At 35.2% G+C, this 23,264-nt stretch overlaps 1 protein-coding gene across 1 annotated transcript in view; it reads left to right on the forward strand.

Annotated features, from left to right (window-relative positions):
* The window catches only part of MMP16 (matrix metallopeptidase 16), a 354,140-nt gene that overhangs the window by 272,717 nt on the left and 58,159 nt on the right, over nt 1–23,264 (forward strand). The gene's annotated exons all lie outside the window — the stretch shown is intronic.

Below are 23,264 nucleotides of genomic sequence, written 5' to 3' on the forward strand. Positions count from 1 at the left end.
GCTCCGCGGCATGTGGGATCCTCCCAGGCCGGGGCACGAACCCGTGTCCCCTGCACCGGCAGGCGGACTCCCAACCACTGCGCCACCAGGGAAGCCCTCCAGCATTTATTTTTTATATTTTTATTTTTTTGCGGTACACGGGCTTCTCACTGTTGTGGCTTCTCCCTTTGTGGAGGACAGGCTCCGGACGTGCAGGCTCAGTGGCCATGGCTCATGAGCTTAGCCACTCCGCGGTATGTGAGATCTTCCCAGACCAGGGCACAAACCTGTGTCCCCTGCATCGGCAGGCAGACTCTCAACCACTGTGCCACCAGGGAAGCCCCAGCATTTAATTTTTGTAGATTTTCTAATGATGCCTATTCTAACTGATGTCAGGTGATACCTCATTGTAGTTTTGATTTGCATTTCTCTACTAATTAGTGATGTTGGGCAGCTTTTATTGTGCTTCTTGGCTATCTGTATGTCTTCTTTGCAGAAATGTCTATTTAGGTTTTCTGCCCATTTTTGGATTGGGTTGTTTGTTTCTTTAATATTGAGCTGCATGAACTATTTATATATTTTGGAGATTAATCTTTTGTCCGTTGATTTGTTTGCAAATATTTTCTCCCATTCTGAGGGTTATCTTTTCGTCTTGATTATGGTTTCCTTTACTGTGCAAAACCTTTGAAGTTTCATTAGGTCTCATGTGTTTATTTTTGTTTTTATTTCCATTACTCTACGGGGTGGATCAAAAAAAATCTTGCTGTGATTTATGTCAAAGAGTGTTCTTCCTATGTTTTCCTCGAAGAGTTTTATACTGTCCAGTTTTACATTTAGGTCTTGAATCCATTTTGAGTTTATTTTTCTGTATGGTGTTAGGGAATGTTCTAATTTCATTCTTTTACATGTAGCTGTCCAGTTTTCCCAGCACCACATATTGAAGAGACTGTCTTTTCTCCATTGTATATCTTTGACTCCTTTGTCATATATTAATTCACCATAGGTGTGTGGGTTTATCTCTGGGATTTCTATCTTGTTCCATTGATCTATGTTGCTGTTTTTCTGCCAGTACCATATTGTCTTGATCACTGTAGCTTTGTAGTATAGTCTGAAGTCAGGGAGTCTGATTCCTCCAGCTCCATTTTTTTCCTTCAAGACTGCTTTGGCTATTTGGGATCTTTTGTGTCTCCATAGAAATTTTAAGATGATTTGTTCTAGTTCCATAAAAAATTCCGTTGCTAATTTGATAGGAATTGCATTGAATCTGTAGATTGCTTTGGATAGTATAGTCATTTTCACAATATTCATTCTTCCAATCCAAGAACATGGTATATCTCTCCAACTGTTGGTATCATCTTTAATTTCTTTCATCAGTGTGTTATAATTTTCTGCATACAGGTCTTTTGTCTCCCCAGGTAGGTTTATTCCGAGATATTTTATACTTTTTGTTGCAATGGTAAATGGGAGTGTTTCCATAATTTCTCTTTGAGATTTTTATCAGTAATGCATAGGAATGCAAGAGATTCCTGTGCATTAATGTTGTATCCTGCAACTTTACCAAATTCATTGATTAGCTCTAGTAGTTTTCTGGTGGCAGTTTTAGGATTCTCTATGTATAGTATCATGTCATCTGTGAACAGTGACAGTTTTACTTCTTCTTTTCCAATTTGTATTCCTTTTATTTCTTTTTCTTTTCTGATTGCTGTGGCTAGGACTTCCAAAACTACGTTGAATAATAGTGGTGAGATTGGACATCCTTGTCTCTTTCCTCATCTTAGAGGAAATGCTTTCAGTTTTTCACCATTGAGAATGATGTTTGCTGTGGATTTGTCATATATGGCCTTTATTATGTTGAGGTAGTTTCCCTCTATACCCACTTTATGGAGAGTTTTTATTATAAATGGGTGTTGAATTTTGTCAAAAGCTTTTTCTGCATCTATTGAGGTAATCATATGGTTTTTATTCTTCAGTTTGTTAATATGGTGTATCACATTGATTAATTTGCATATATTGAAGAATCCTTGTATCCCTGGGATAAATCCCACTTGATCATGGTGTATGATCCTTTTAATGTGTTGTTGGAGTCTGTTTGCTAGTATTTTGTTGAGAATTTTTGCATCTATATTCATTACTGATATTGGTCTGTAACTTTCTTTTTTTGTAGTATCTTTGTCTGGTTTTGGTATCAGGGTGATGGTGGCCTCATAGAATGAGTTTGGGAGTGTTCCTTCCTCTGCAATTTTTTGGCATAGTTTGAGAAGGATGGGTGTTAGCTCTTATCTAAATATTTGATAGAATTACCTGTGAAGCCATTTGGTCCTGGACTTTGTTTGTTGGAAGATTTTTAATCACAGTTTCAATTTCATTACTTGTGGTTGGTCTGTTCATATTTTCTGTTTCTTCCTGGTTCAGTCTTGGAAGGCTATACCTCTCTAAGAATTTGTCTATTTCTTCCAGGTTGTCCATTTTATTTTCCTAGAACTGCTTGTAGTAGTCTCTTAGGATGCTTTGTATTTCTGTGGTGTCTGTTGTAACTTCTCCTTTTTCAATTCTAATTTTATTGATTTGAATCCTCTCCCCCTTTTTCTTGATGAGTCTGGTGAATGGCTTATCAATTTCGTTTATCTTCTCAAAGTACCAGCTTTTAGTTTTATTGATCTTTGCTATTGTTTTCTTTGTTTCTATTTCATATATTTCTGCTCTGATCTTTATGATTTCTTTCCTTCTGCTAACTTTGGGTTTTTTTGTTCTTCTTTCTCTAATTCCTTTAGGTGTAAGGTTAGAGTGTTTACTTAAGATTTTTCTTATTTCTTGAGGTAGGCTTGTATAGCTATAAACTTCCCTCTTAGAACTGCTTTTGCTGCATCCCATAGGTTTTGGATCACCGTATTTTCATTGTCATTTGTCTCTAGCTATTTTTTGATTTCTTCAGTGATCTCTTGGTTATTTAGTAACGTATTGTTTTGCCTCCATATTTTTGTGTTTTTTACGTTATTTTCCCCTGTAATTCATTTCTAATCTCATAGCATTGTGGTCAGAAAAGATGCTTGATATGATTTCAATTTTCTTAAATTTACTAAGGCTTGATTTGTGACCCAAGATGTGATCTATCCTAGAGAATGTTCCATGCGCACTTGAGACGAAAGTGTAATCTGCTGTTTTTGGATGGAATGTCCTATAAATATCAATTAAATCTATCTGGTCTATTGTGTCATTTAAAGCTTCTGTTTCCTTATTTATTTTCATTTTCTATGATCTGTCCATTGATGTAAGTGAGGTGTTAAAGTATCCCACTATTATTGTGTTACTGTCAATTTCCTCTTTTATAGCTGTTAGCAGTTGACTTATGTCTTGAGGTGTTCCTAAGTTGGGTGCATATATATTTATAATCTTTATATCTTCTTCTTGGACTGATCCCATGATCATTACATAGTGTCCTTCCTTGTCTCTTGTAACATTCTTTATTTTAATGTCTATTATAGCTGATATGAGTATAGCTACTCCAGCTTTCTTTTGATTTCCATTTGCATGGAATATCTTTTTCCATCCCATCACTTTTAGTCTATATGTGTCCCTAGGTCTGAAGTGGGTCTCTTGTAGACAGCATATATATGGGTCTTGTTTTTGTGTCCATTCAGCCAGCCAGTGTCTTTTGGTTGGAGTATTTAATCCATTCATGTTTAAAGTAATTATCTATATGTATGTTCCTTTGACCATTTTCTTAATTGTTTTGGGATGGTTTTTGTAGGTCCTTTTCTTCTCTTGTGTTTCCCACTTAGAGAAGTTCCTTTTCATTTGTTGTAGAGCTTGTTTGGTGGTGCTGAATTCTCTTAGCTTTTGCTTGTCTGTAAAGCTTTTCATTTCTCCATCAAATATGAATGAGATCCTTGCTGGGTAGAGTAATCTTGGTTGTAGGTTCTTCTCTTTCATTACTTTAAGTATATCATGCCACTCCCTTCTGGCTTGTAGAGTTTCTGCTGAGAAATCAGCTGTTAACGTTATGGGAGTTCCCTTGCATGTTATTTTTCATTTTACCCTTGTTGCTTTCAATATTTTTTCTTTGTCTTTAATTATTGCCAGTTTGATTACTATGTGACTTGGCATTTTTCTCCTTGGGTTTATCCTGTGTGGGACTCACTGCACTTCCTGGACTTGGGTGGCTATTTCCTTTCCCATGGTAGGGAAATTTTCTACTATAATCTCTTCAAATACTTTCTTGGGTCGTTTCTCTCTCTCTTCTCCTTCTGGGACCACTATAATGCAAATGTTGTTGCGTTTAATGTTGTCTCAGAGGTCTCTTAGTCTGTCTTCATTTCTTTTCATTCTTTTTTCTTTATTCTGTTCTGCAGCAGTAAATTCTGCCATTCTGTCTTCCAGGTCACTTATCCATTCTTCTGCCTCAGTTATTCTGCTATTAATTCTTTCCAGTTTAGTTTTCATTTTAGTTTTTGTATTGTTCATCTCTGTTTGTTTGTTCTTTAATTATTCTAGGTCTTTGTTAAACATTTCTTGCATCTTCTCGATCTTTGCCTCCTTTCTTTTTCCGAGGTCCTGGATCATCTTCACTATCATTATTCTGAATTCTTTTTCTGGAAGGTTGCCTATCTCCATTTCATTTAGTTGTTTTTCTGGGGTTTTATCTTGTTCCTTCATCTGGTACATAGCCCTCTGCCTTTTCGTCCTGTCTATCTTTCTGTGAATGTGGTTTTTGTTCCACAGTCTGCAGGATTGTAGTTCTTCTTGCTTCTGCTCTCTGCCCTCTGATGGATGAGGCTATCACTAAATAAATGTTATGGTACTTCGTATTAAAGTGAGAATTCAGTGTGGGTTTTGGACAAATTCTGATATAGTATGTAGAAAATTTTTTCTTAAATGTCTTAATTATTCATTTCAAACATAAGACATTTATTGAATCATTGAAATTGCTAGTGTAAACATGAAAATAAAAGGGAAAATGCCACTTAAGATTGTGTTTTGTGTTCAGCTGTAACCCAGACACCCTTAAAAGAAGTTATAACACTTCATTATTTGTAACCTGCATATCCAGATAAAGCTTAAAATGATGTCTCTTCTGCTATTAAAAATGTCATTTGGGGATTATTTTAAAACCATCAATTATTTGTGTTGTTATTATCTTAACTATTTTTAACTTTTGTTTTAAATTTAATTTGTAAGAAATGCAAAGAACTACCAATATCTGGATGCAGAAAAAAAATACGGTAGTGTAAGTCAGAATTGCTTGCATTTTGAGAAGTTAAAAATGGTTGGGGGGGGGGCTTCCCTGGTGGCACAGTGGTTGAGAGTCCACCTGCCGATGCAAGGGACATGGGTTTGTGCCCCGGTCTGGGAGGATCCCACATGCCGCGGAGCGGCTGGGCCCGTGAGCCATGGCCGCTAAGCCTGCGTGTCTGGAGCCTGTGCTCCACAACAGGAGAGGCAAAAAAAAAAAAAAAGGTCCGGGGGCTTCCCTGGTGGCACAGTTGTTGAGAGTCCGCCTGCGGATGCAGGGGACATGGATTTGTGCCCCGGTCTGGGAAGATCCCACATGCCATGGAGTGGCTGGGCCTGTGAGCCATGACTGCTGAGCCTGCACATCCGGAGCCTGTACTCTGCAATGGGAGAGGCCACAACAGTGAGAGCCCCACATACCACAAAAAAAAAAAAAAGAAAGAAAGAAAGAAAAGAAAGGTGGCCAAGAAGGAGGCCAGGTATCATTCAGTGGTGAAAGTAACAGTGTTTCAATGTCCAGTCCTTGTGTTTATGAGACAGGCTGCCTCAGTGGCTCAAACTTTAAACAACTCATTTAACAAAGTAAAGACACCAAAGACTGCCTGATGCATGAGCTAAAATGACAACTTATCTGTTTACAGTGAGAATTATAATTATCATAATGAAAAGTGTGTATTATTTATTCTCAAAAAAAGTCTGCATTATAAGCCATATTATAATCAGAAAGCTTCTTCTGAAGCAGTTGGACAATCTTAATGGTGTCCTGGAGCCATCATTTTTTAATAGCTTGATACTGCCAGTGTTACTGCCAGCACATGGTTGAAATTGTAAACAGTTATGTGTTAAGATTTCAGGACACACACTCCCCTGGGTAGTATTGAAGTTCCCATGACCAAAGTCGGCCTCTTTTTACCCCCTATTCTTGACTATGTGCCGACTAAATTGCCCGTTTTCAAAACTTCCACTTATACAGGATTTCTTTAGAATATTTAGGATCTGAGACTTACATACCTTTGACATTATTCAATAGATTTGCATGCATCCCTAGCCTCCCGAAGAGATACTTGTCATCTTTTGAGTGAGTTATTGCTACATATGGCAATCTCTTTATTATAGGCTAACTTCTTATTTAACTTTCTTCGAAGTAAATTATGTGTACAAAATGTAACTTTGAAGTTACTACATTTCCAATATAAAGTTTGGAAAATATTAATGGCAAAGATCAAATTGGGAAAGAAATATAAACATATTTTTTTACTTTAAAGAATGCTTTTATATTTCTAAAAAGCATACTTCCACCATGAGTAACTTGAGTCTCCATTTCTTGCCCAAAGCATTCATTGATATATTCCTGTGATAAATATTTATAAGGTGTCTGTCTTTGCCTGGAAGCTTCTTAGACCTGGGGGTATTGCAGTGAGCACCCCCAAATCCTTCTCCTACGATGAACTGTATTTGAGTGGAGGCGGAAACAGTGAAAAATCAAATAAATATACATACGTGTATAAGGCATCCATAAATGCAGTGATTAAAGTGAAACACAGTAATGTAATAGAAGTTAAGGGTTGAGAAATGTGGGAGGATAGCTACTATAGTCTGGGTGGTCAAGAAGAGTCTTTCTGAAGAAGTGACGTTTTAGCTGAGGTTTCAATAGCAAAAGAAGCCAACAAGGCAAAAATATGAGGAAAGGGCATTGCAGTTAGACCTACAGCTAAATAACATTATGTTTTTGCTCAGGTTCTAAACAACAACAGCAAATTTTCTAAAAGTTGTGGTCATGGTACCTCCACCTGAGCTACCACAATTAGCATTTCAACTGACATCACCAGTGGGATTGTGGGAAGATTCCAAGTTTCTGATCAATAGTTACAGTGTTTCTGCTAAAGACTGGCTCTAGAAACATAGAGTTTAGGATTATCTCAGTAAACATTTTCCCATAGCCTTGGGCCACTATTGCATATATGAATTTATTTTATTAAAAATACAGGTGTTTTAAAAGAAATCAGGATGGGGAAAAAATCCTACCATCCATCAAGGACTATGGTAGCACTGTTCAATAAAACTTGTGATGATGAAGTGCTCTATGTATATGTGCTGTTCAGTATGGCAGCCACCTGTCATATGTGGCTGTTGAGCACCTGAAATGTGACTGGTGCAACAGAGGAGCTGATTTTTGAAGTTACATTTAATTAATTTAAATGTAAACGCATTGGTTAATACATTGATTAAAAGGATATCTTAAACACAGTACATTTATAATGAATTAGTCATATAGTCATGTTGCTGCTTTTACAACTTTCTCAATTGCTTTTCCTCTAACACAGACTGAAATATAGTTTTCTCCTTTCTGTGGTTTTAGAGGTAATTGTGAAACACTCGACACAGGGAAGAATTGAATCAGAACAATATACAAGAAGCTATTAAATTGAAGAGAATTAACCTCTGTTCCCTTATGTGTTTTGTGTTCAGTCATAATTTCCAGTGTTACTGACTAGTAAGAAATAGCAGTAACAGAAACTGGGTAAGGAATAAAAAAATCCGTAAGGATTTTCAGGGCAAAAATAGCTATTATTTGTGCTGTATCCCACCATCCAAAGAAATAGTTTAACAGGAATGAATGATAACATAGAAATATCTATATTTGCAATAGAAATATTGCAAAGTTATAGTTTATCTATATTTTTATTTGTCATTGATAATAGAAAAAATCTGATTTTTAAAATCATACAAATGGCTATTTTGTTTAACGATGATGATTTCTTGCTGTTAACCTTAAAAAAGAAAAAAAAAAAGCATTTTGGAAGATTAATAGGAAAGAGGAAGAAAAGACTTTCCAAATTCCAAGATTTTCCAGAAAAAATATTGATTACTTTTGTAAGCCCAGCTTGGCAGATGGAATAAAATACATTTGCTTCAGTGTAATATTTGGTAACTATGTTAGTTTCGTATAAATAGGATCACATGAGACATATTTGAATCACTAAAACTATTTCAATATTATCCAAGCCCATCTTTTTATAATTTTTATTTATGTATTTATTTTTAGTCTTCAACTTCAAGTTTGGAAATGAATGGAAAAATGCATATGTGTAAAGTTCTATTAAAAATATGATATAAACACACTTTTACTTATAACTAGTAACATACAAGTAATTTTTTAAATTTTCAAATAATTGCCCATTTTGATAATGGGTTTGAACAACAGAGAATGGTTGAGCTAAACAATATATTACCAACTCACATTATGGATAAGATAACTCACTAACTCAGTTTTCCTTTTAGAAAATAATGGTCTAAATGCAGCCTGACTCAAAAAAATTTGAGCCATAAATAACAAATATTAAGAAATATTGTATTAATGCAAAATGATTTTTATATTGTTTTTATTTAATCTTGAATAGAAAGAGTACTTATAAAATCAAGTAAAGTGATTTTCTTTAACATAATCCTTTTAAATATTAATTCATTTGCATACAATTAAAATAGCATTTGCTTCACACAATAATCAATAACCAACTTTTCAGGAATGGATGTATGGCATCAAGTGAGATTCATCTATATTTTTAATGTCTATTAAAGGAATCACAATGGCAAATTTTTTTAATATCTTTATTGTAGTATAATTGCTTTAAATGGTGTGTTAGTTTCTGCTTTATAACAAAGTGAATCAGTTATACATATATATATGTTCTCATATCTCTTCCCTCTTGCATCTCCCTCCCTCCCACCCTCCCTATCCCACCCTTCTAGGCGGTCAAAAACCACCAAGTAGATCTCCCTGTGCTATGAGGCTACTTCCCACTAGCTATCTATTTTACGTTTGGTAGTGTATATATGTCCATGCCACTCTCTCACTTTGTCACAGCTTAACCATCCCCCTCCCCATATCAAGTCCATGCTCTTGTAGGTCTGTGTCTTTATTCCCGTCTTACCGCTAAGTTCTTCATGACCGTTTTTTTATTTTCTTAGATTCCATATATATGTGTTCGCATACGGTATTTGTTTTTCTCTTTCTGACTTACATCACTCTTTATGACAGATTCTAGGTCCATCCACCTCACTACCAATAACTTAATTTCGTTTCTTTTTATGGCTGAGTAATATTCCATTATATATATGTGCCACATCTTCTTTATCCATTCATCTGTTGATGGACACTTAGGTTGCTTCCATGTCCTGGCTATTGTAAATAATGCTGCAATGAACATTGTGATACATGGCTCTTTTGAATTACGGTTTTCTCAGGATATGTGCCCAGTAGTGGGATCACTGGGCCATATGGTGGTTCGATTTTTAGTTTTTTAAGGAACCTCCATACTGTTCTCCATAGTGGTTGTATCAATTTACATTCCCACCAACCGTGTTGGAGGGTTCCCTTTTCTCCACACCCTCTCCAGCATTTGTTGGTTGTAGGTCTTTTGATGATGGCCATTCTGACGGGTGTGAGTTGATACCTCATTGTAGATTTGATTTGCATTTCTCTAATGATTAATGATGTTGAGCCTTCTTTCACATGTTTGTTGGCAATCTGTATATCTTCTTTGGAAAAATGTCTATTTAGATGTTCTGCCCATTTTTCGATCGGGTTGTTTGTTTTTATTTGCTTTGAGCTGCATGAGCTGCTTGTATATTTTGGAGATTAATCCTTTGTCAGTTGCTTCATTTGCAAAAATTTTCTCCCATTCTGAGGGTTGTCTTTTGGTCTTGTTTATGGTTTCCTTTGTTGTGCAAAAGCTTTGAAGTTTCACTAGGTCCCATTTGTTTAATTTTGTTTTTATTTCCATTTCTCTAGGAGGTGGGTCAAAAAGGATCTTGCTGTGATTTATGTCATAGAGTGTTCTGTATATGTTTTCCTCAAAGTGTTTGATAGTGCTGGCCTTACATTTAGGTCTTTAATCCATTTTGAGTTTATTTTTGTATATGGTGTTAGGGAGTGTTCTATGTACCTGTCCAGTTTTCCCAGCACCACTTATTGAAGAGGCTATCTTTTCTCCACTATATATTCTTGCCTCCTTTATCAAAGATAAGGTGACCATATGTGCGTGGGTTTATCTCTGGGCTTTCTATTCTGTTCCATTGATCTATATTTCTGTTTTTGTGCCAGTATCATACTGTCTCGATTACTGTACCTTTGTAGTATAGTCTAAAGCCAGGGAGACTGATTCCTTTAGCTCCATTTTACGCTCTCAAGATTGCTTTGGCTATTCGGAGTCTTTTGTGTTTCCATATAAATTGTGAAATTTTTTGTTCTAGTTCTGTGAAAAATGTCATTGGTAATTTGATAGAGATTGCATTGAATCTGTAGATTGCTTTTGGTAGTAGAGTCATTTTCGCAATGTTGATTCTTCCAATCCAAGAACATGGCATATCTCTCCATTTATTTGTATCATCTTTAATTTCTTTCATCAGTGTCTTATAATTTGCTGCATACAGGTCTTTTGTCTCCTTAGGTAGGTTTATTCCTAGATATTTTATTCTTTTTGTTGCAATGGTAAATGTGAGTGTTTTCTTAATTTCACTTTCAGATTTTTCATCACTAGTGCATACGAATGCCAGAGAGTTCTGTGCATTAATTTTGTATCCTGCAACTTTACCAAATTCATTGATTAGCTCTAGTAGTTTTCTGGTGGCATCTTTAGGATTCTCTGTGTATAGTATCATGTCACCTGCAAACAGTTACAGCTTTACTTCTTCTTTTCCAATTTGAATTCCTTTTATTTCTTTTTCTTCTCTGATTGCTGTGGCTAAAACTTCCAAAACTATGTTGAATAAGAGTGGTGTGAGTGGGCAACCTTTTCTTATTCCTGAACTTAGTGGGAATGGTTTCAGTTTTTCACCATTGAGGACAATGTTGGCTGTGGATTTGTCATATATGTCCTTTATTATGTTGAGGAAGGTTCCCTGTATGCCTACTTTCTGCAGGGTTTTTATCATAAATCGGTGTTGAATTTTGTCACAAGGTTTCTCTGCATCTATTGAGATGATCATATTGTTTTTCTCCTTCAATTTGTTAATATGGTGTATCACATTGATTGATTTGCATATATTGAAGAATCCTTGCATACCTGGAATAAACCCCAGCTAATCATGGTGTATGATCCTTTTAATGTGCTATTGGATTCTGTTTGCTAGCATTTTGTTGAGGATTTTTGCATCTATGTTCATCAGTGATATTGGCCTGTAGTTTTCTTTCTTTGTGACATCTTTTTCTGGTTTTGGTATCGGTGTGATGGTGGCCTTGTAGAATGAGTTTGGGAGTGTTCCTCCCTCTGCTATATTTTGGAAGAGTTTGAGAAAGATAGGTGTTACTCTTCTCTAAGTGTTTGACAGAATTCTCCTGTGAAGCCATCTGTTACTGGGCTTTTGTTTGTTGGAAGATTTTTAATCACAGTTTCAATTTTAGTGCTTGTGATTGGTCTGTTCACATTTTCTATTTCTTCCTGGTTCAGTCTTGACAGGTTGTGCATTTCTAAGAATTTATCCATTTCTTCCAGGTTGTCCATTTTATTGGCATAGAGTTGCTTGTAGTAGTCTCTCATGATCCTTTGTCTTTCTGCAGTGTCAGTTGTTACTTCTCCTTTTTAATTTATAATTCTATTGATTTGAGTCTTCTCCCTCTTTTTCTTGATGAGTCTGGCTAATGGTGTATCAATTTTGTTTATCTTCTCAAAGAACCAGCTTTTAGCTTTATTGATCTTTGCTATCATTTCCTTCATTACTTTTTCATTAATTTCTGATCTGATCTTTATGATTTCTTTCCTTCTGCTAACTTTGGGTTTTTTTTTTTCTTCTTTCTCTAATTGCTTTAGGTGTAAGGTTACGTTGTTTATTTGAGATGTTTCCTGTTTCTTAAGATAAGATTGTATTGCTATAAACTTCCCTCTTAGAACTTCTTTTGCTGCATCCCATAGGTTTTGGGTCGTCGTGTCCTCATTGTCATTTGTTTCTGGGTATTTTTTGATTTCCTTTTTGATTTCTTCAGTGATCACTTCGTTATTAAGTAGTATATTGTTTAGTCTCCATGTGTTTGTATTTTTTACAGATCTTTTCCTGTAATAGATATCTAGTCTCATAGCATTGTGGTCGGAAAAGATACTTGATATGATTTCAATTTTCTTAAATTTACCAAGGCTAGATTTCCAAATTCTTTTTTAACCACACAGTACAAATAAAAAAAAAGTTGAAATGTGCTGAAATCTTGCAAAAACAATAAATGAGGAGTTATTTCTGTCTTCCGAAGACAGAGAAAAAAATTAAATTGCTCAACTAAATAAACTGGTCTTCTTTTTTCACTTTCATGTCAATTTGAATCTGCATGAAGAAATACAGGTAGGGTAACATATTCTCAATTATACTTGAACTTTCAACTATATCCCCCAACATATAAGTTGTAAATAAGTATAGCATAAATGAGCAGTTGAAATACATGTGATTGAGCAAGGAGGAATATTCCCACCTATTTAAATGCTTTTCATAAATTACCTTTTCTTTTTTTTAACACTTGGAGACTAATTTGGGTTACTGTTTGTTATCTGCAGTATTGTTTTATTCACTTGGCATCCTCACTCTAGGATGTGTATGTTTCAATATTTAGCATTTTACTATTGATACTTTACCTGAAACAAATGTCTTCTTCTTTCCAGTCATTGCAGTAATGTGCTTGCCTCCTGAAACCCCCAATGCTTTCTTTTCTAAACCCTAGTAAGCATCTGCCCCATAGCTAGAGCACAATGCTGCACAGCTTTTGTCAGATCCTTCTAATTCTACATTTATTCTTATTTTATTTTTTCCTCATTATAGTCCTTCATCTCTATACCTGCTTTCTTATATGTTCTATTTTATTGATCTGGCATTGGATATCTCATCAAGATACTGTTTTCATCTCATATAGCATTTATGTGCAGTTGCTTCTAGAATTTTTATTTTCCTCTTGTGACCACTCCACCCTCCCTAGAGCTCATCCCCACCACAAACCACTTAAACTTCTGGTTTTCAAATCTCATTTCCCCTTCTCCAAAAATGATATGTGTTCTCTTACCCACTATTACTCTCAACCTGGTGCAGCATAGATTATTTTGTACCTTCCTTTGGTATGATGTGTGTTACTTCCTTTTCTATAGTACCCCTATGAAAGGACCTATGAAAGTCTAGTCAACACATCATCTTTCCTCACCTTCAAAGGCTTCTGAAATTCCTCTTAATTTATGAATCTTCCAACCAAGTGGAAGAGACATACCATTTGTTTTACTGAAAAATATTACCATCTTAAGCTTCTATAATTTCACAAACCATCAAATCTTATCTATCAATTTTATTTAATCTTCTGTTATTAGATTCCTTCTTGCTTAGAATAATTTTCAAAAATTATTCAACCACATCAATAGTTGTCCAAGGCTCCATTATTTAGCTGAAATATTAGGAAACTTAATAACTTATATTTACTTTGGAGAAGTTTCTCTCTTTTTTTTAATTCAACAGTAAGCAAATATTGCTTACTCATATAGTTTCACTTGATAGATTGTGAACCAATAGCACAAGTGCTTTACGTTTGCTAATGATTGTGATAATCTGACTTCCCTCAGAACAAATTTAGAAGTTCATTACTATTTTATTGCACATCAGGTAGTTTCTTGAGGACTTTCTTTGAGTTTAAGGAAAATCAATTACCTTTTGAACTCCCTAGTTAAGTAAATAAACCACAGCAAAACAGTAGCAACAGAAGGCATGTTTTCAAGATTATATTAGCATAAAGTAATTAGGTAAGGGTAATGAGGATTAGTCTCTCCTGTTATGGTAACAACTGCACCTGAACTCTGAACTAAGTCCCTTAACAATCTTTCACGGTTTTTTTGCTTTGTAATTTCTTGAGAATTTTCCACTCAATCTACGCTTATCTCTTAGGAGCAAACCTCTAATTCAACATAGACCTTTAACACCTAATTTGTTGACAAGTAACTTTGTATCCCTTTAAAAGAAAAAAAAAAGTTTCCCTCCAGCATATTCCCTTCCGGGCATCTAGCCTGCTTTCCTCCCTTCCCCCTTAGGCTTCTGCCCTTGCTCAGAGATTTTGCATAGAGTCTATTGATGACTATTTCTGTCCAGGATATATTTCTTATCACTGATTGTCTGCTCTGTTTTCCACATTCTTTCAGCTCAATGAGTTTCCTCCATTTAGTATGGTTAGGACTGGGGGAAAAGAATATAACAGGTTGAAGAGGAAGCCATAAAAATAATACTCCATAGCTCTAGCTCAACCCTTGATTCTTCTGATGTCACATTATGAAACATCTCTTTCTCATGAAATATCTCTCTTTCCCCTTCTTTATATCATGACCTTGTCATGGCACCGTGGCCAATACTATACTACAGAATGCAATGGGAAAAACAGAAAGGTCACCTATAGGGAAGAAAGAGCTCTTGGGAAATAGAGGCATAGTATTAAGTGAATGTCCCTGGAGATGGTGAAGTCTGAATTGAGTCTTAAAAAAAAAAAGGAAGGAAGGGAGGGAGGGAGGAAGGGAGAAAGCAAATGATAATGATGCTCATTTAGAACATGTAGAAACAGGCTGGCAAATGGATGATTTCCATATAGTGATCTAAGTTCTTTGGTAGATCTGGGTGCTGTATGGGCTGTAAAGAGGGACTGGGGAAGACTTTCTGTGGGGGCACTTAAGTTAAACATTGACAAACCAGGTCCCCTACATCCAGGCCAAGGAAAAGATTTGCTCATGTGTCTCTCTTTCACTATCTCTTTTTCTCTGTCTTTGAACACTTATTTAACACACAGTGCTGGGTATTATTCCAGAACTGAGAAGTGCAGTGTTTGAATAAGATAGATGAGGTGCATACTATGATGAGAGACAGGTGACCAAATAAACAAGATAATTTCAGAGAACGATAGATATTATGAAGAAAATAAAACTTGATGAGCTGATAGAAAATAATTGAGGAAACAATTTTAGATTTTGTGGTTAAAAAACTAAATTGAATAACTGCCCTCTCAATTACCTTGAGTAAAAAATAACCTACACTTTATTCAGCAGGAACATGTTTTTATTGTAAATGAGACATCTTTCTTCAGGTCAAAAATAAAGAGATGGTAATTCTTGATAGGTGTGCTAATGACACAGCTGTTTCCCAGCTCGTTATATTCACTAAATGGCAGTTCCCATTTTATAGAGATGGCAATAATAGCATTTCACACAGCCTTTGAAATTAGTTGTTTGCCTCTTTTCCCCTCTAGAATGAATGTACATTCTTAAAGAGTTCATATTTTTGGAATCCAGAACTGCTAGTTCAGTGGGAGGAATGAAATCTTTTCTTTTTTTTCAACTCAATTACATGATATGTGAATTGAAATTTAGATCACCCTGCCAATATTCATGATCCTCATAGGAGTGGAGGGAAAGCAAAATGTCATAGTACTGTATGGTACAATCATATCTACCATTTGAGGCTCCTTTCCCTAAAGGCAGTGTATTGATTAAGCATTTTTTAGTAAACTGTTCTTTTCTCCATCACAATCATTGCAAAGTGGTTTCTGAACAAGAGTAGATGCAAAAAGAAACAGGAAAAAAATGATATAAGGACCTAAAAAGAAAACAGTGTCGACACACATCCATCTTTCATTTGCTCCTCAGATCTTTCTATTACAGGGCTTAACTACACTTCGTATAGAAATACTTCATAACCATTCATCATTTACATATATAAATGGAATAAAAACAAATATTTATGTTATTATATTATGTATGGATAATTATTAATTTTCAGTTGTAAAAATTAGTATTCTTTTTGTTAAGATTTTATAAATACTAATTAACAAGTGATCCATATCTGACATATCACTAAACCTTTTAGTGTGTAGATTTTTCAATATAAGTTGATTGAAAAAAAAATTTTTTTTACAGTTGGAGACTATAAAAAGTATCACATAAATTTAGCACATATGATAAATTATTCTGAAAATACCAATTCTCCTTTCATTTGAAACAAAAATATACATGTTATTTCTTAAAATAATTTACATTTCTAAATCCAGATGGTAACTATAATAGATTCTTTCTTGAAAATAGTTAAAGATATTAAGGGAGATTCCAGCATTGTGACTTTTGAAATTGATTTAGAAGAATCACTTGTTAATATCTTACTTCCTTCCTCCATTATAGTGAGTCTGTGTTTTAAGCATTTTTCAAAAACTACAGACAATATCCAGACCTATTTGACCTGTTGAGATGTACTGCTGTATCATTTCTCCTGGAATGACATTTGGTTAATCTTTGATTGATGAGCCCTGAAAATTGTGCCTGCAAAATCATTGCAGACATTCATGACTGTCTTGATGAGAAAGTATCTTTTAATGGTTACTTTCAACAGGTTTTCTCCTAAGGTTTATATATCTAAAGCCAGTTTGTGTCAGCTCTTGTGATAAAATAATGAAAGCTTCCCAGAATGGTATTACCTTTACTAGATACATCTTTTAAGCATCCTTTCATAGTTTTTTTTTTTCTCTAAGTTATAATTTTACTTTTTCTTTTCCAATGTTGAAAAAGAAATATAGCTAATTATATGTAAATGGTCTTTCTCTCTTTAAATATACCAGTACCTTTCACAATTCACAATTTATTTATTTATTTATTTGACTGCACTGGGTCTTTGTTGGCAGCATGCGGGATCTTCATTACCGCGTGCGGGATCTTCAAAATTACAGAAAAGTTGGAAGAATGAGCATATGCACATCTAATATATAGATTTAAGAACGGTTAGTGTTGGCCTCTATTTTCTTTACATATGTATGTGTGCATGTGCAAAACACATGCCCAAGCGTTTGGTGAAACATTTGAAAGAAAGTTGTGGATATTATGAAACTTCACTTCCAAATAGAGGATCCGGTGACTATCCATGCATTGCATATGGTTGTTATGTCTATTTAGATCTTTTAACTGATTATTCTCTACAGCTTTTTTTCTCCCTGCCTTTTTTTTTCTTCTTCTTTCTTGCTGAGACTAGGCCAGTTCTCTTATATACCATCTCACATTCTGAAATGTGTTTGACTGTTTAAGTGTCATTTAACTTATTCCTTTTTCCTATAAACTGGAAGAAGTTAAGCCTAAAGGCTCAATGAAATTCTACTTTAAACATGTTTGGCTTCTACATGGTTGCACTTCATAGATGATCCTGTGGCCTTCAAATGTCTAGGTATTCTATGTTTTATCACGTTAGGTGGTGTATAATATCAAGTTACTATGACTGATGCAAAGCTTGATCACTTGGTTAAGGTGGCAACATTCATATCTCTGCATCATAAAGGTTTACTTTCAATATTAAAATTAGCATAAACACACACATGTACACTCAAGTGCATGTAAAATTTTGAGCAGGTCAGTGGAGTGTATCAATCTTAAGTGTCTAGTCTTGATATTGTATTTTTGTTATGAAAGAGGTATCACTGGAGGAAACGGGAGAGAGTGTAAGGAATCTCTGTTTTTTCTTAAAACTATAATGTGATTCTATAGTTACTTCAATATAAAAAGATTTTTTAAAACTTGTAGGTAATTTATGTGTTGGATTTAGTAATATATATTACTAAAAATGAATAGATTTAGCCTAATAGTTGTTATTCATTAATATGAATTGTATTCCAGTAGGCTCAGTAATTATGCACATGATTGAGAGATATAGGATCTAGCATATGGTATGATTAAACAATGTTTGACCACTAAATTTTATAAGAAATTCTGATCATTTGCTTTTACTCTGTTCATTTGAAGAATGTGTAAGACAATGAGTCAGTCCAAATGGGGAAAGTGTTAGCACCAAAGAATATTTTTTCTTTTAACTGCAAACATGGCCATCGGTAATCTTGTCTTCAAATTTCCCTTTTATTCCTCTTGACCTTTCAAAAAAGCAGTGGCCTGGGACAGATGCTTTCTTAGGAGGCATCTTTAAGGATGTTTCTCTTAGGCTTAGAAGTCCTTGCTGGCTCCATTTCCTGCCCAGATTTATGTAGCTACCCATGCACTGCTAGCTCCTTAACTCCAGTTACCTGTGAGATCACTTGATGATTCTGGCTTCCAAGGGTGGTTCCAGGGTGGAACTGGGGGTCTCAGAGGTGTCGTTCTGCCTTAGAAGCAGTAGAAACAAATACAGGCCTACCACAGAGTAGAAGGCCAACATTTCTTCCTCTAATTTTAAGCATTCATTCAGATTGCTTTCCCCCTTATTATGCATATAGCTGCCATGATTTGGGCTTTCTTCCACTATTATTACATGTCTGATTTTGCTTTCTTAAGAACCAGATTAATTTTGAACACCAGATTCCCCAGACACTCTCCAAGCCATATATTAAGTCCTCAAAAAAAAGAAAATATATGATTGCTTATAAATAAATCTGTATTATAGTCATAAATATTTTTCTAATTTTTTTCATAACTGGTGAGTTCCCTTGATTTGATTAGAATGTCATTTTAATAAATAGTTTGGCACCCATATTAATCAGTTACCTTGATTTAAGCAATCGGGTATATTTGTTATTCAACACATGTGGTTTGATTAAAAAAAGATCAAGAGGTATGTCCATTAAATATGTTTAGGGCTCCTACACTTTGCAAGACACAGTGCTCAAAGCTGGTAATTCAGTATCCCTGCCAACCCACTGTTCTGGGGCACATAACACAGTGGAACAGTGGGAAGACTTCAAGACACAAAAATAATTATATAGTAACTGACTGGGTAAGTACTATAAAATTACAGACTACTGTGAAATAGTATAGTAGAGTCACCTAATTTCAATCAAGGAACAGCTAAGGCCTTTTTGTGGAAAGGATATTTTAGCTGAGAACTAATAGATGATTCACAATCAGTGAAAAGTATGAGGAAGGGAAAGAACATTCAAAGTGCAGCAAACTGCATAGGAGAAGTCTTGAGGAAGGAAAAAGCTTGACTCTATTGAGAAACCAGAAGGAAGCCCATGTGACTGGAACACCATGAACACAGAAGAACCCCGTAAGGGGCTGCACAGGGGCTGGGGCCAGGGCTGAGTTTGAATTCTGCTTCAGATGCAGTAGGAAGCAAACCAGTGGCTTTCAGTTGGCATTGCAGTCATCTGAGTGAAATGCAGTGGCAGCCTGAGTAGGATGGTGACAGTGATGATGAAAAATCAAGAGATTTGAGATGCTATTTTAGAAGTGGGAAGGACTAGAGGAAGCCTAAGGTGGCACAGCAGGAGGGGGCTGTGAGAACAGTGAATGCCTTCTGGAAACGTTCATATTGAGACATGTGAGACATTCATAGATTTACAACAAGTTGTTGGTTAAACAAACAAATATTATATCTTAGAAGAGAAGTAAAAGTAAGTCATTTCTACTAATTGTTTTTTTATAAAGAGGCCTGAAGACAGCATCCTCTACTGCAAGTACATCAGTAACATCATCATCTTCATATGCAGACAGCAGGAGGACACCTTTTCTGTACAGTTGTCTGTGAACAACGTGCAGATTAGATTATAAACCAGAATTTTAAAGGGAACAGAAGAAAAGCAAACTGTATTTCTCTTGAATGTTACTTTTTGTGATATATACCATGGATTTGTTATCTTTGTGAAAAAAGTGGTCTGTCTGGATCCCATACTACATGGAAAGAAAAATCTATGTATAAGCTCCAAAGTGTTCATATCTGAAGTGAAATATTGGTGTTTAAGTAGGAATTCCTATTTGGTAATTTTTAAGCACGATGCTTTATCACAAGTTGACTTTGCAAATGTGCTAGCTGTGATTATTTTTAGTGTATCCTATCCCTTCCCACCCTTTCTATAAGAGCTGTAGCCAAAAAGAGGTCAGAGGCAAGATATAAACAATATTTTTAGGGGGCTGTAGAGGTGATTCCTCATTCTTTCCTTTACATCATAGGCCAAGACAAAACACACATTGTTTGGAAAGGTGAAAACATTTTTTTTTTCATCCACCCATGGTTCAAAGTCCTTTATATATCATACCCTTGCATAAAATGAAATATGTACTAATCATCTTTCTATTCATAGCACTTTTGTGTTCTTGTGACTCCCATATAGCTTTTGGCTTCTAAAAAAAATCACTTACTTTAACTTTGCCCTTTCCTCCCTAACTTTTGTTTTCTTTCAATAAATACTTACTGAGCTTCTACTGTGTGCAAGGCATTTTCCTGGAAATAGGAAGCCATAAGAAAACAAAAGACAAACCCGTTTGCCATCATTGAGCTGCTGTTCCAGTGGAGAGAGAATGAACAAAAAATAAGTAAAACATGTATTGTGTAAAACAATGGTAAATGTAATCAATAATGAAAAAGCAGAAGAGGGGAGAGAGTAAAAGCAAGTATGGGTGGGTGGAGTGAAGGGCTTCAATTTTAGATAAGGTGGTCAGAGAAAGTTTAATTTGGAAGGATAATTTGCACTGAGACCTCAATATTATTTTAAATATCCTCTCTCTGCAAATTAGTCACAAGCACTTTTTCTGAAGTGGCCATCTATTGTGACTGTGGTATGTGTTTACATCATCTGTGACAGAATACTTACTAAATTATTTGTACCATTGAATGCTGCTAAACAGAGTAGTTTTGAATAAATTGAATAGAATCACAACCAGAGCAACTACAATTTATATGACTCTCTGCCAAGGCTACTATCAATGAGAAATAATCATGAATTCATCTATGCTTCCGCATTACCTTGAGAAGATTTGCAAATTAACTCTGCTTATCTTGAGGGAGTAATTTCATTTCTTACATCATTAGTGGCATTTTGGGATTGTACTTCTATCTTCTGACTGCAGCCTATTTGTCCCAAAGAGCCACTGGCCCTGTCTCAGTATGGGGGAGATTCTAGCAATGTGAAGTGTTTCTCTGAGAAAAATTGGAATATATTTCCAGGCTTTTTCATCCAATTTCTTCCTATTCTTCATCTTAAAGAGCTTTTTGTTTAATTGTTCCATAAATAATCATGGTCACTTATTTCTTTGTCAGAATCCAGTAGGTTTTTAGCCATTTTTATTTATTTTAGGATATATATTACAATAATTTAAAAATTTTTTATGTGGAGATTGGAATGACTTTAACACCCAGTTAAAAACCCCTGTTGCAGCTAGACCAAGATGCTGTTTTTGTTTTAAATTATCAGAATATCATCTGCTGACATTAAAGTTTGGATCTTAATGCCCATACATATTTTCTTAGATCAATCTTTTCATGAAATAACTTTGTAATTTAAAATCAGCTTAATGTATCTCCTGCACGTGGATCAAAACATTTATTAATTCAGGATACCTGGTACTGTGGAAATTATCAACATAAGGTTAATAACATAAGGAGATGTTGTGGGAAGGAGATGCGTGTCTAGAGCCAAAATATGATTAAAATTTGAAGAAGAAATAAGGAACAAGACAAAATTGTAAACAGAACTATAAACAGGAAAACCAGGGTACCTAGTTTCAATATAATTTTAACAATAACCACCAAGAGTTTTAATGTTACCATGTGCCAGATCCTCAGAAAGTCCTTTACATTTAATATAGTAATCATACTATGAGTCAGTTACTGGTAATAACTCAGTAACTAGCACCTCAACCAAGGTGACACAGTTATCAAGGAACAGAACAAGAATAGAATGTGAGCTCAGTCATTAATTAAGCTACTTCCTCCTTTTTTATTTTATTTTTTTTATTCAGTAGTCAGCACTTCCTCTGACCACAGCCGGGAAATGTTCTCTCTGATTTTTTAAAAATTAATTTATTTACTTATTTATTTTGGGCTGTGTTGGGTCTTCATTTCTGTGCGAGGACTTTCTCTAGTTGTGGCAAGTGGGGGCCACTCTTCATCACAGTGCGCAGGCCTCTCACTATCGCGGCCTCTCTTGTTGCAGAGCACAGGCTCCAGACGCGCAGGCTCAGTAGTTGTGGCTCACGGGCTTGGTTGCTCCGCGGCATGTGGGATCCTCCCAGACCAGGGCTCGAACTCGTGTCCCCTGCATTAGCAGGCAGATTCTCAACCACTGCGCCACCAGGGAAGCCCCCTACTTCCTCCTTTATCTATAAATAGCAAAATAAGTAGAGAAGACAGCCCATTATAACTAGAGCAATTATTCAAAGATTATTAAGACAATTTTAATATTTGGGATTCATTTAGATAGGAAGAAATCTCCTTTTTATCATATCACCTGAAATCCAAGAATCCTTAGTAGATTGTGTGTGTGTGCATGAATGAATATATGAATAACTGACAAATTCTAGGAAATCTACTCAGGCTAAACTATTCTTAGCCAAAAGCTTGGGAAAGCTCTATAATAAATCACTTGCTAATACCTAAGCTGGGGGAAGAGAACAGAGGACAATTGAAATGGAAGTATTTTTGTGATATGCACTTATCTAAATAGTACAAATATATAACTTGCAAGTAAAACTCTGCTTGTAAATACTGAAATAAAATGTAATAGTAAATTTTAATTTACTGGAAACTAATTTTTTTAAATATACCTAGTTTTTCTAATATTAAAGCACTTTGGATAGTTTCTAAATTATTCCAAAATTTTCAATAGAAAACAATTTAATGTCATCAGATATACATTTTGGGGAAAGAGTTTTTGCCCTTAGTAAGAATTTATGATGAAAACTATTGTGTGTAGTCTAATTATTAAGTCAACAATATTTATAAATACCTGCTATGTAGCAAGTCATATATATTATTCACTAGAGATAAGAGTAAACACATTTAATATAAAACGGCCTGTGCTATGACTGAGTGAAGTACAGGTTATTATGAGAGCGAATAGGAGAGGCAATTGACCCAGATTGGAATCCACTCTGCTGATCTTCCTTCAAGTTTACTTTGTTCATTTAAGGTGACAATATAATTTATCATCCAAACCAGGACACATTTGAAGGTGAAAGAGGACTCTACTTATAATTACATGGGAAAGTAGGTGTAACATGGGCATACCAGGAGGCATGGCCTCCCTATTTCATCCCAACACTTCAGATGGAGATCTTGCACATGTCTGTAAATGCAAAGGTGCATGTGTTCACATGCTGCTC

This window comes from Aethalodelphis obliquidens, unplaced genomic scaffold (assembly GCF_003676395.1).
Source record: "Aethalodelphis obliquidens isolate GAN/ISIS:26980383/991018 unplaced genomic scaffold, ASM367639v1 scaffold68, whole genome shotgun sequence".
Classification (NCBI taxonomy): domain Eukaryota; kingdom Metazoa; phylum Chordata; class Mammalia; order Artiodactyla; family Delphinidae; genus Aethalodelphis; species Aethalodelphis obliquidens.